The sequence below is a fragment of the Macrobrachium rosenbergii genome, chromosome 8 (genome assembly GCF_040412425.1).
Source record: "Macrobrachium rosenbergii isolate ZJJX-2024 chromosome 8, ASM4041242v1, whole genome shotgun sequence".
Taxonomy (NCBI): Eukaryota; Metazoa; Arthropoda; class Malacostraca; order Decapoda; family Palaemonidae; genus Macrobrachium; species Macrobrachium rosenbergii.
This window is the reverse complement of record NC_089748.1, coordinates 60,761,925-60,776,270: the sequence shown is the minus strand read 5'-3', so window position 1 is coordinate 60,776,270 and position 14,346 is coordinate 60,761,925. Positions and strand designations below refer to the sequence as shown.

General features: G+C 35.0%; 1 long non-coding RNA gene across 1 annotated transcript in view; it reads right to left on the bottom strand.

Moving 5' to 3' along the window:
* LOC136841274 (uncharacterized) overlaps window positions 1–9,163 on the bottom strand; it is a 30,116-nt gene extending 20,953 nt beyond the window's left edge. Inside the window, exons 1-2 of the long non-coding RNA XR_010853864.1 lie at window positions 8,531–9,163; window positions 2,784–2,871 (exon numbers count right to left, since the gene is read on the bottom strand). This is a non-coding gene — a long non-coding RNA (uncharacterized lncRNA). The remainder of the gene's footprint in view (window positions 1–2,783; window positions 2,872–8,530) is intronic.
* Window positions 9,164–14,346: the final 5,183 nt, after the last annotated feature.

The following is a 14,346-nucleotide window of genomic DNA, read 5'->3' as shown; positions in this document are numbered from 1 at the left end:
TCGTTTTTCATGTATTTGTAAGCCACACAACCGCGTAGAGCAGTGCTCCAATTTACCGACCGAAACTTCAGTGAAGAGAAAGTTGAACAAACAGCAGTACAAACAGTAGCCAACAAACGAAACTTGTTTTCGCAGTTTCCCAAACAAGTGTGCTACACTCATAACAGGTAAGAATAGTTTTCATGGCATTTCGTGTTAATTGCGTTTGTTTGTGGTTTCATTCTAAATTTTAGCTCTTTGTGTTTCAAGTTTAATATGTTTATCATTATTGTCATGTGAAAGTTGTGATTTTTCACCTGATTAATGTCTTCTCTTCCAGTAATTGTCTATAGATCATTCATTTCTCTTTATGCATGAAATTCCCTAATATACAGAACCTATTCAGAAACTATTCATGACCAGGTTTGTAAAATGTGGTGAAGTTAACTAACTTTAACCATATTTTAACTATTAGATAACTTTATGTGCCCTGTTACTATCTGTTTTCATTATTTGCACATCTTTCTGTACAATTAAATATACTATTACCGCTGGATCTTTGAAATTAGAAAGACGATATAGAAAATGTAAATATGCAATATATCTAAAATGGTACAGCATCGACACTGAGCTTCATTGAAGTCAAATGAAATGAAAACAAGTAAAAGATGCGCCGGAGCTTTTTCGGCGCAACCGAGTTTTCTGTACAGCGTATGAAACTCTCAGCCATGACCTGGCGGCGGCTTGTATTGTTGGTACTATGGCGGTGCCAGACTCCTTAAATAAAATAAAAGTACTGAGGCTAGAGGGCTGCAATTTGGTATGTTTGATGATTGGAGGGCGTATGATCAACATATCAATTTCCCGTCATCTAGAAGCGGTCTAGCTGCTTCCCTCTGCAAGCCATTCTTCTAGATAATCTAGAAACCCGACCATTTGTCCGCATAACAAAGATTTTCCACATGTAAAACCTTTGTTAAAGGACATGGCATACTAGAAGCAGTCGAGCTGCTTCCCTCTGCAAGCCCTTCTTCTAGATAATCTAGAAATCCGACCATTTGTCCGAATAACAAAGATTTTCCTGCATGATCTCTGCCCAAGTAAACTAACATCTAACACCCTAGGCAATCTTGTAGTACTAACCATGTGATAAAACTATCCAGTACTCAAGCTGGTACACCCCTGACCACTTACCATAATTAACCAAAAATTATTGTGTGTGTTATTCCGTAAAGCATTGCATTTAGTTAAGTGCCATTTGATTTTGTGCCGGGGCCATAGGATAGCAGACCATGTCAACAAGATACATTTACCATGTACCTGTTGCCTAGGTGTAGAGTTCCCCTGTCCTCTGAGACAGCAGTAGAAGTCTGTAGATACCTTTGCATAGGTATTAGGCTCTGCTGTAGTAAGTAAGTTAGCAAAACTAGTAGCCCCTCTTAGCAGTTAGGTAGGTCCTTTTAGCTAGCTGCAGTGCAAAAGCACAACTCATTTAGGGAAGCTAACTGCCCAGTCGAGATGAATAACTTAGTTATCCAAGGTCTTCATGCCATAAAAGGGAGTGAATGCCTTTTTAAAGGGGGAGCTTTCACACATTAATTAAATTCGTCCCTTCAGCCCGTTAGCTAGGAAATCAAATTTAATGGCAGCTGGAGGAGACTCCACTAAGGGGGGGGGTGGGATGAACTTGTGTAGGCCTATCCCCCATATCACCTGATCTGGGGGAAAACGTACTGACCTCTTAGCCCCAGCATCGTATGATGTTTGGCGGTTAGAAAGCCGTTAGGGACAAAAAGAACAGTCAGGGCCTTGAGTGGACTGCTATGCTGACCCTTAAGAGACTTAGCTATAAGACCCATTTCTGTTTGAACTTTGGCTGGCTGTTGATTGTTATTTCAGATCGACCGATGGCCCAACCCTAAAAATCCGGCCTCACCACACACATGCACTCCGTCACACAACAAAACGATCAAGTCAGCCTTCCTCCCTCTTCAAGCTGGCACAGATCTCGAGACTCCTGTGGCCAAAATTCATCTTTTGCAAGTGAGCTCCGTGCACAGATGAAATAAGAATCCTGTTATCTAGCTCTTGAGTGGTTTCCCCTGCCTTGTGAACCAAAAATAGCTTAGACATTTAACTGCCATCCTGTCATATGCAAGAGTCTTCTGATTACGCAGTCCAGGGGCACTGGACACAGTTTCCCCCTTAGTGATCCAGTTGTGTTAACCACCAAAAATCGTTTAACCAGTCCACAGTAAATATTAGAGTGTCAAACTATTAAGGCTGTAGCCTTTTTCAGATTCAGTGATTTGCTTTGAAGCTTTATTGCACTGGTGTATGTGTTTGTTATTGCTCAGATCAGCCCTTTCATATTAATTTCCTGATTGTTCCATTTATAAATATATTCAGTTTAAAGCATTTACTGGTTATAAACTCCACTTCTCTGTATGCTTAGATGTCATATCAAGGTAAGTCAGTTTATTCATTACATTTATTGTCTATATTCTGAGTGCTGTGTATATAGTTAATTAAAAATCCATTTTCATTCTTCCAACTGGCCTCAGAATGTAACAATATATGTATGTATGTATGTATGTATGTATGTATATGTATGTATATATATATATATATATATATATATATATATATATATATATATATATATATATATATATATATATATATACAGTATATATATATATATATATATATATATATATATATATATATAAATTATGAAATTGAAATTTGAAATTAAAGGAAAACGAAGTCTGACGCTATTTAGAGGTATCACTTTAACTTACCTTTTGGATCTGGAGGCTGCCTTTTTGAAGTCCATTGATTCCACAGTTTTTGGTATGTTGGGAAGACCAGGTTATCTCAATCTCAGTCCTGAAAGGAATATGTAGGTTAGTTGCAAAAGCGTAGCACCGCATAGCAGGAACTTTTTACAAATTCCTGCTTTCATTTTGACTAATTATTTAAAATGGAAAAGGAGCTTACTTAAGGAGCTTGAAGAAAGATTATATATATGAATAAACAATGAATTTAGATTATGAAATCATTTATAACAGATCAGAGAATAGAAAAATGCATTTGATAAACTGAAACACCTTGAAAATAACCAGCCATGTTAATACCATTCAGATCCTTCAAATTTCTTTGAGCGCATTTTCATACTTGTGTTGCATAGATTATGACATTTTCTTGCATGGAGAAGTGACTACAAGGTAAGTAAGCTCTTTTAAAGTAACATAATTTTGCATATACAACTATTTTGATTACAACCAAAATTATATAGATTAACCCCAGACGCAATCCAAGAAAACATATCCTATAAAACAATGATTAAAGGAACCAAATTTGAAGGTCTTACTGTTTTTTAATATGGAACATTATTTTTCCTTTCCGCTAAACTGTCATGAATCAAAGACGGACACTTTCGCCATTTCCTTAATGATTCTTTCTTGTCCCGGAGGGTTTTAGTCAAATTTATGCAAAAATTCGATCTTTCCTAGATAGTGACCCCGAAGGGTTTTAACCCGGTATGTATTCACTTTTGAGGCGTGTTTAGTACAAGTCCGTTGGGCATTTAACAACATAAACAAAGGACTGTAAATATCATAAAGATAATGACCCCCAAAGTCCTAGATAACGACCTCCGAACTTTGTTGGGGTCACTATCTAGGAAAGATCCCAAAAATCGAAAGTCATTTAATTTCGGAATAAGGTTTGGCCCTGTTGGCGCTCGTACAAGAACCTCTTTACTCCTCATTTTAGGTCAACAGGTGGGCGGCAAAAGGTCTTTATTGATACTACGACACCACTTGCAATTATATACTATAACATTAAAAGAACAACACGCAAAACTATCGCGAAGGATTTTATTAAATATGGCTCAGTATAGCAGCTCTCAATCGCAAGACTGACGAAACATTAAGTATATTGTTTAGGGTTAGGTCTATCTGGCATTGCAATATCGAAGATCATAACTGTCGATGATATTAATGTCACCTTATGAAAAGCATATTAAAATGTTTTACAAATAACATAACCATGAAACAAATTCCAAAATGACACTGATATCACTCCCAACATTCCTGCTTAGAATCTTAGCAACAATTAAAAACCGAGTGAAAGTCTAAAGAAAATTAAGCGTGAATTTCTGACATTTCATGAAATCCTAGCTTCCTTTATCGTTAAGTTCTACCATATCTATGTTTTCTTTATTTTCAAGAGATATATGGCCAATTTTCGTACCCAAATACATCAAACCATCTTCTGAAATTTTTATGAAGGACGTAATCTCTGTTCCTGAATATTTAAAATTACTTTTAATTATTATACCCACTTGATCATCCTTTGGACTCTTTTCTCATCTTTTAATTTCACATCTTTGTGGTCGTTGGTTATTTCCCTAATTAATCGCATTTCAAGCTCAAAATTTATTATCAAGGATAACCCCGAGAAGTCTTAATATCATTCTGATTTGATTGCACAATAATAATGAATATGTTATCTGCAAAACTCTAGTCTCCTCTTTTTCACTGTGTTCTTCATTCTGTCTACCTTAAACACACACACACACACACACATGGATACACACACACATACATATATATATATATATATATACATATACATATACATATATAATAATATATATATACATATATATATATATATATATATATATATATATATATATATATATTATATATATATATATATATATATATACATACAGTTACGATTGTACAGTCGACCTATAGATTTCTAGCATTTTTTTCTGTTTTGGACTTTTGTAATCATCCTCTGGCTCTCTGATGGTGGACTCTCCCGTGATTCACATTTTCCATTTTAGTAGTTTCTAATAAGCTTACATGTCATATCTAGTTAAGAATACCTAGTGTGCTATCCAATCTGACTTCACAGAAAGAATGTGTTTCTTCACACTTAACAATGCATTTGACACTGGTTACTTGAAGGGAAATAAATAAGAACAACACTGATTCAACAGCAAGATTGATGTTTCCAAATTGATTTTCAATAACAATAGGATTTTTATATAAGGGATAAATCACAAATAGACCAGGCAATGTTATCCTAAGGGATGGCTAATGCTTATCTTGAGTTTCGAGGAATCGGGATTGAAAACCAAGACAGGAGATGAATTTTCCGTTCCTTTGCAAAACAGATTTATATAAATTACTATCTAGATTTCTGCCATTTGTGAGAACACCTAGCGAATAATAATTCGAAGCTAAACACATAATCATCATCATTATCAACATAATGAGGCTGAGACGATCTGTAGGGGTTGATGCTACGATAAAGGCATATCTAATCCTTCTTTTATATTAAGAAAAATGCTATAAACGTTGAAATAAGTTGTGAGGGAAAGAGAGACTAGCCGGACGACAGTTTTTAATGCAACTTAAATCACCTAACCATGTGCACGCGACAGGAAGTGTAACGCCCTTAACCAAATGAATTTCACATCTACTGCCGTTGTTTCCTCCACCCCAAGACAGATCCAACATAAAATTCTCTACGTGGAAAAGTCTCTGAAGTGCTAATACAAGAAAGGATACACATTTTCGTTAGTTAAAATATAGTGCACACACACACACACACACAAATTACATACTCAAAGACGTCTATGAAACATTTCGACACCAAACATGAAAGCCGACGTGAGAAAAATACATTATACAGAATCTCGTCCTTCAGATTTATGGAGTACAAACATTCATCATTACGAAACAAATGGATCTAATTCCTTCTCCCTGTCTTTTGTCCCCAGAAACAACGACTATACCACCTACTCCTTCTTAGGGATAAAAACCAGATCGATTACCCCACCTTCTCCCAAGATAGCAACGAATTCGTCTGGGGTCCCCCTTGGATAAATTCGGAATAAAGTTTGATTAGCGCTTGAATTTCCGCCTTCAGCAATCTATTATATGGATAAGACAGTCTATGTAATGGAAATGCAATTCTCCTTGGGAGTGGTGGTAATGTTCCCAGTGTGGCTTTTATTTTGTGCTCTTGATTATGAATTTGTAAAACATAGCAACAATTATAATAATAAGGACAAAAAACAGTAACATGTCGAATATTGTATCGCTTCTACCGCTACATCTATTGCTACCATGAAGAAGAAGAAGAAGAAGAAGAAGAAGAAGAAGAAGAAGAAGAAGAAGAAGAAGAAGAAGAAGAAGAAGAAGAAGAAGAGCAGTACAGAATAATTATGTTCTGATAGATTCTGGTAACGAAGAGGAAATTCTAGTCCAGTTTTTTAAGAATATTTGTATAAGAATTCTCTCTTCTTATACAGTTATACGTTGATATGATCTACAGAAGTAGGGTCTTTTGTTATATGGAATAAGCAATATGCTTGTCAAGATACTTAATAATATAAACTTTATAAGATGCTAAAATGTAGGCTATCCTAACTAATTTATTTGTTTATTTGCTTATTCATTTATTTATTTATTGATTCAGGAACATCATCTCACACAATTAAACCAGCAGAAGAATATATCGCAAGAGGAAATTAATGAAACTTCATAATTTACTCACAAATATCAGTGATAAGATAACATAACTTTTCTGATCGAGACAGAATTAATATCATCAACTCCTCGAAAATTAAAGAAAAGAGAATTTCAAAATACTCAGTGAATAGGATTGGTATGCAACGGTTATAGGTAGTATCCGGTATCAGCAAGTGAGACAGTGAAACTGAGAGGTCCAGATCTGTCGCCGGGATCCTCAGGGCATCGTCGCTTCAAAACAAAATCTACGAGACGCACGGAGTTCTCTCAGGAAGCAGGGTATCCAGCTCTCCCATTCAAACGATCTTTTAAGCATTTTTCAGAAGATACTTTATATCCTTGTCAGAACTGTAACTGCTAATGTATGTAAGGCATTGCAAGCTTTCCAACCATATGTATTTGAAATCTCTTCCTAAATCGTATACAGAATTGTTAACCATTCCTCAGGTGTGAGACTAACACATCTGACTGTATATAGACGTCCCTCTGTTTTTCCCTAATGGCAAATGCTACTTTTACGCTCGCAAGAATTCTTGACCTGTCAGGGATTACCTTGAACCTGCCTCTTATTCGCTGCCTCGTTATAAAACCAAAATAACTGGGATTAAACGTTGAAATATGGTATAACAAAGTTTAACCATCACTGGTAACATATACCACAAATTCACTTTAAATTTAATGATAAGAAATTACATCTTGAAACTTACAAAGGAACGTTGATAATCTCGAGATGTCACACAATGTAAGAAAAAAAACTGACAATAAATAAGCTAATATTTATTTTGTTTGTGAACAATATGCTACTGTAACTTAAATTTAGTTTTGAACATAAACTTTGAATAAAAGTTTTCTGTGAATTCTATATTACGACGTCATCGTCCAGCCTCTCTATCCACCAGCATCTACAGTATGTAAGCATGCTGAATGAAGGTACCTTAGTTCGACTTTTAATAATGATACGTAACGTCCCTGAGTAGGGACTTCATGTCTCGACCATTTCATTGTGTACAAAAGTACACACACACACACATATATATGTGTGTGTGTGTGTTTACTTTTTTTTACGAAATGTACTACTTAAAACTTAACAGTTATCATAGCTATGTAAACTGATTTTAAGGTATTATTGGCAGACGCAGTAACCTGTAACACACAGGATGTTAAATTTTGGAAAATTACCCCTAGATAGTACGTTTTCGTCCGTTAATTTTTATTTGAATGTGTAGATAACAAGACGATATATTATCTTTAATATGCAATGTTTCCCAAAAATATTAACGATCAAGGTATTGCAATTCTCTCTCTCTCTCTCTGTCTCTCTCTCTCTCTCTCTCTCTCTCTCTCTCAGTCCCAGCCTGAGAAGAACCTAAAAGAGTTCTAAACTCATTTCTCTAACTAAATCTCTCTCTACATATTTCGTGCCAACTCGGACTTCTCAAACACTTTCCTCTTAAAAGATGCCAAAAATATGAAGTTTTTCTCTAATTCTCCACAACATTCCCTACCTGCAATCCCCGTTTGCTTCCATTCTTCCTCACTTCTCTCGTAAGTTAATATCACCAGTAAATGCTATCGTAAATTGGACTGGCCTTATGCCAGGATGGGCTTTCGCTCCTGGTGCAACCCGTAACACGCCCGCCCATACGCAAAATTCTCGTTTGCCTTATCTTACTAATGAACTAAAAAAAATTTACGTACATATCATTTAGCAATTCATAGCCCTGACGGCAGTCTTGGTACAAAAACTTTTACAAACGAATGAAAAATTGATCACATTAGGCCTAGTTCACAACTCTAACTATTTCCAGATTCTAAAATCAATAAACAATAGTTCAGGCGATCTTATAAGCATAATTCTATCAAGAAGATTACGTAATACTTCCTCAAACAGGCAAAGTGTGACGCACATATACTACTTAAACAAAATTAATGACTTCTTAGTAAGGAAAGTCAATATTCCTATAGTGTATACGAAGGAACCTCCTGCTTACCTTAGCGTCGGGACGTATTAACAGAAAGTCTTTGGTAAGTCGTATAAAAACTTTCATTATGATGCCACCTATACGCTATGAATTCTGGGCTGGTTACTGATAATTATTAAACAGATTTAATAACTTTTGCTTAATCTGCTGAACATAAAATTACATAATTTTAATTAACTTCTGGTCTTTAATGACTTCGTGTTGGTTGAGGATTTCATTCGACTAAAAGCCAGGACGTATGAACTCACTGGCTATCGTAATTAAAAGAAAGGACCTCTGAATAAATGGCCAGTCGAGCGAACAGTTTGTTAAGCTGTAATACGAATTCGCAAGATTCGATGGAGTGACCAGATCGCTCTTCATAAATACTGATCTTCCTTCGGGTTATCTAGACGGTCATTCAGAAGTTTTTTTTTTTTTTTGTGAGTCCCGTCTCACCTGTGCAGTCATTGCGTCGAAAGGTCTAACAATGGTTACCCGTTTTCTATTCCATTTCACTCATTCAGTTGTTGAGCTCATCACGTACGGCGAAAGTACATTTCATAAACGTTTTTTCCGTTATTGCACCAGTAGTCAAAGTTTGTATCCTTTACACTCCGCACACTATTCCACACCACCATTCACCACAGTCCAGATACTACTATGCTACTCTTGCCACTTCGGTGGTTTTGTAGGAAAGATATTGTTTACATACAAGCGGGGGGCGATTCACCGTGTTTAACGAGACCGCTAAACTATGGTTACTTACCAATCGTTTTGTGTTTCGAAAATTAATGAGGCACTTCATCTTTTTTGAAAGTCACTATTATCATATATTATTTGGAAGCCACTGATGACAAAATCTTTACGAGAAGCAAGCTTGGATTTCAAGGCACTACTGTAAGTGTACTGTACATTCTTATGCCCTCGAACTATTCATTTGGTAAGATGTTATATCATTTAAACCTTATTCTAATAACAACTTAATTTCGAATAAATGAATATGATTTCTGCTTGGTAAAAGTTATCGAATCGTTATGGCAAGGAGAAAAAAAAAATTAACCTATAAGGATGGTAACAACAAAGAGAAGAATCTTGGTCATGCAAGCGCAGCCTTGTGCCTGTTGATTAGGCAGTTATTTTCCTCGTTTTGTTCTTTTTTTGGAAACTAGTTTGATTCAAAATTAGTCAAAATTACTTTCCTAGAGTAGTTTCCCTTCAACAATTTTCTCGAACTATCGTTTCAAAGCCTTAGAATAGACAGAAAGGACTTTGCTAGCCTTTTCCATTTGGTGTTTTGTTTACGGGATGCTTTGTAATATTTGAGATATACACAAATTAGAATGCAATATTCTACTACCACTACAACAGATCTCGAAACAATAATATTTCGAAATATAGTATATGGTAATGATTAACTTACCTGTAATGAAGTAAGATATTTTTATAATAATTCAACGGGGGTGGGTGGAAACGGACTGCCACAGTGTTTTGTCTATATAGAATAGTGCCGTAAGCTGGACTGGAATGTTAATATGGCCACCCGAGGTCATACGCTTGGCAAAAAGATCGACAGTCCATGTTATTGACTTTCTTTGGCGGTGATAAACATTATGAGTGGCCAATGCTGGTGCGAGATAAAATCAACTAGGCCTACGTACAAGAAAGCATTCCCTCTTTCTATTGATAGATGAAACAAAAACTTATCACTATCGAAAAGTACATGTAAATCCAAATAAAGGAAATAAAAAAAAAAAAGATAGTGTTGGAAGCGCATTTGGAGATGTCTGTTTTTCGGCGGTGTGCCGGTTTTACCTCATACCGGGCAACAATAACGAAGGATACTTAGTGACAATGAAACTCAAAATCATACGCACCTTTCGATAGGAGCTAACTTATAAAAGGGTAGGGAACATTATTTAATATTATTATTGCAATTTTAATGTAAAAATTACTGAATTTCGTCAATTATTAATTGTTAGAAAAAAAAAGCTCTGGCGTTAGTTCTGTAATGCGATGCTTTAAGTAAACACGTCGGAACAATGGGATTACCTTTATTAGCCTTCGGACAATGGGACTTATCTCTCTCTCTCTCTCTCTCTCTCTCTCTCTCTCTCTCTCTCTCTCTCTCTCTCTCTCTCTTTACATTCGTTTGTTTTTCTCTTTCTTTTCCTTCATAAAAGTATTTCTTTTTTATTCTCTCCTTTCGAGTAAATTGCTAAAGGGAAACTGCAATAAGAAAGAAATTTTTACTAATGTGGAATGAAACTGTTTTCCAAAAAAGGACAAAACTATAAAAATAACTGCCTAATCAATAGACACAAGGCTAGCGCTTACACGAACAAGATTCTTCTCATTATTGTTATCATCCTTACCAGATATTTTTTTTCTGCTTGGCATAACGATTCGATAACTTTTACCATACAGAATTCATATTAATTTATCCGAAATTAAATTGTTATTAGATTAAGGTTTAAATGATATAACAGCTTGCCAAACGAATAATTCGAGGGCATAAGTCTAGGCTGGGCTACCAAACTACAGTTTCTTGTTTATTACCAGTCTATGGGACATATGGTTGAATGAAAACACATTAAGCCAAGATTTGTTACACATTAAAAAATACAACCATTTTCGCATCGAATGGGGTAATAGAAGTTGCTTTCTACGGTTTGGTTAAGTCGTCCTGAAATGCTCTCACATTAACATGTTTGAAAGACAAGACTTGTTGACGCAATCAGTACCTTACGGACCCACTGATTAAAAAGCCTTTTTAATAACGGAGAAGATCGTCTTTACTTGACAGTTTTGGCATGTATAAGGTTAATGATGTTGTGATTCCAAAATTGAAGTCGCCATTGCACTTGTTCACCACAATAATGTGCTAAAATTGTTAACGCAAAAAGCATATTTATTGCTAATTTAACTTACTATATAGCTGGTTCACTTAAGGTAGATTCTTGGGCCTATGAGACTTTGTTTGGCGGCCTCTGATTGGCTGGTACCGGGAGGTAGGCGGTTCGCTCTGTCTCATTTTTACGTCTGTAGCTCAGAAAACTAGTAAAATGTTTATATTTCTTCATTTATCTCATTTTGCACAAGGTAGGAAAGTTTTGGTCCTACAATAGGATTCGGTATTAATTGTACAACTAAATCGTGCTTTCCTGAAATCAATAAGATAAAACACAGAGGAATTACAATGTGTAAAAGTGAAGAATGAAGTATTTAATTCATTATACCTGTTTTTACTTATCATCGGTTTTTGCATCATTCACACAATCAAGATAAAATAAAACTTTTTTTTTTTTTTTACAATAAATTCACCCTGAATAGTCTGGTGCTTTCAGATTTTTGATGCGTGTTATATATGAAGAGAAAATGAAGAATAGGTGTCATTCTGCTGCATCCGTACTAGGCTCAGTTTGCCAAGAGACAGTGATGATGACCTGCGAGACACCGCGTTGGTCCTCAGCCGTTGACAGTTGCCAATTAGCGATATGAGAAGTTTGCAGTTTCGACAATATTTGCCGTATTATTATGTCATTACATTTTCTGTAAATAAATGCATAGAATTCCGATTATGACTGTGAACATTTTCACCTCAATATCATATATATTGGTCTCCTTTGCCCATAGCTAGAAATCAGAGCTTACCTGGCACAGGGGACACATCCTGAGGCTCTTATCTGATGGAACGAAACTTCCTTTGCTCTTGACTGACTTTTTCTCTTCGTTTCTTAAATTCATTTGTTCAACCGAATCTGTGTCAGTATCAAAATTAAATAGAAAATTGAAATTTTTTTCAATATAATTTCAAAAATTTACAATTATTCTTCAATTTTAGCTGAATTTAACATAAAAATTCTTTATATAAGGAAATATTAATCAAATAGACATGGATACTGATCCCAGAATTTTATACAGTCATTCTGTGTTACATTTTTTAGAATTAATATCTTTGAGGTGCAAAGCTTTTCAAAGTAAGCACTTTTAACACATTTACCCATATTTCTAGATGGTAGTGACTGTGATGGGCAAAACTCATCTCTTTTGGTAGTCGATTGCTTTGGTGATCAGTAATCGATTACTTTCACAAGAAACTGGTACATTACACGTACTACTACAGTATAATCAAGTCCAGAGGTCCTTGGTATTAATTTATACAATTATGGTTTTCTCTCTCTCTAAGCCAAGAATCCTTGAAAATTATAACAAATGAGGACTGGCATTGGCAATAAGTTCAAGTTTAAACCTATATGTATTGTGTTTGTTATTCCATTATGCACACAAGTAAATATCGATAATCCATTTATATGAATAATGAATTAAGAAAAAAAATTTCCCGAGTCTTTATCCTAAAATAAAACAGATGAATATTCTTATTCTTTATTTTTCATGAAGACGTGAAGAGCTAGCTGATAAGAAAATGAAAAATAAACGTTTTAACTCTTAAAGAAATAAAAGATAAGTTTGATACTTCTATTTAGTTTATAAATCTTTGTTTTTGAATAGGAACATATTTATTTGTCTCGTAAAAAAAAAGGTAATCGACTACTTGGAAATATAATCGGCTACTGAGATTTTTTAAAAGTAATCGATTACGCCCACCACTACTAGAAGGTTGGCCATTATGTTATATCTCCCTTATATGTGTGTGTACTGGGGGAAATAATGAAAATATATAAATGGTAATTTATCTAGTACTAATATAAAAAACAGCAATAATAAATAAAAACATGACCAAAACGGACATTTATTAATAGCAGTAAACATGAGTATTATTATTACCTCTTTTCACGGTGAAAATATGTGATCTTTTTATACCAACCAGCTTATGAATAATCTTTATGACATTTATCCTTGCTTTAGGACTGACAGTACCTTCGAAGTATAGCAATTTACTTTACTTAACTTTCTCTGTGCTCCCACAAATATCCTTTCAATGAGTGTGATCTGTAAAAGGTTTCTTTAAATTTAAATTTTCTCACCTTTCCCAGCTATGTACAGTAGTTTCTGCATCGTAATTGTAGTTTTTGTTTTTAATCATCCTATGCACATGGCAACTAAGGACAGCAGATTTTATCCTTCTCGGAAAACCCCCTAGATTTCCTTCTCTTTCCTCATATGGTCCATATTGATTTCTTATCTCTTCTCTCTCTCTCTCTCTCTCTCTCTATATATATATATATATATATATATATATATATATATATATATATATATATATATATATATATATATATATATATATATATATATATATATATATATATATATACTGTCAAGAATAAACATCCCTCCCTCCTGTAAATTTGATTTCGTCATGTAATTTTGAAATAATCTGTTATTCATTTTTACCGGGTTGGGGAATTTGGCGGGCATCGGACAACACCGAGCCAACTTGAACCAGTCAGTAGCCGTTGGTGGCCCCCAACATCGTACGATCCAAGCTTTTCAACGCCCATCAGAAGACATGTTGTTTGGAACCAGCATTTATTAGGGAACTTTGAACTGATCATATAATGATAAGTGTGGCATTTGAACTCGACGCTCCAAGAATGCGAACTGATCTGTAGCATAGTGTTCACCAAACTGACTTCGACAGTTACCAACAACAGTCATAAAAGGTTTGTACGTTGCAATAGTCAATACCAGCCATTCTCATTTTACTTAAACTCCTTAAAATTCCATTTCTTTAAACTTTAACTTCTTCCTCCACAAAACAATCCTCTTTGTTCGAGTCCTGCCTGTATCCCATCCCTTGCCATTTAAGTGCCTTGAATTCTAGTAAAGATCTCGTGATAACTATCAATTATCCCTCCCCCAGTGCAATTTAAGGGCTATTT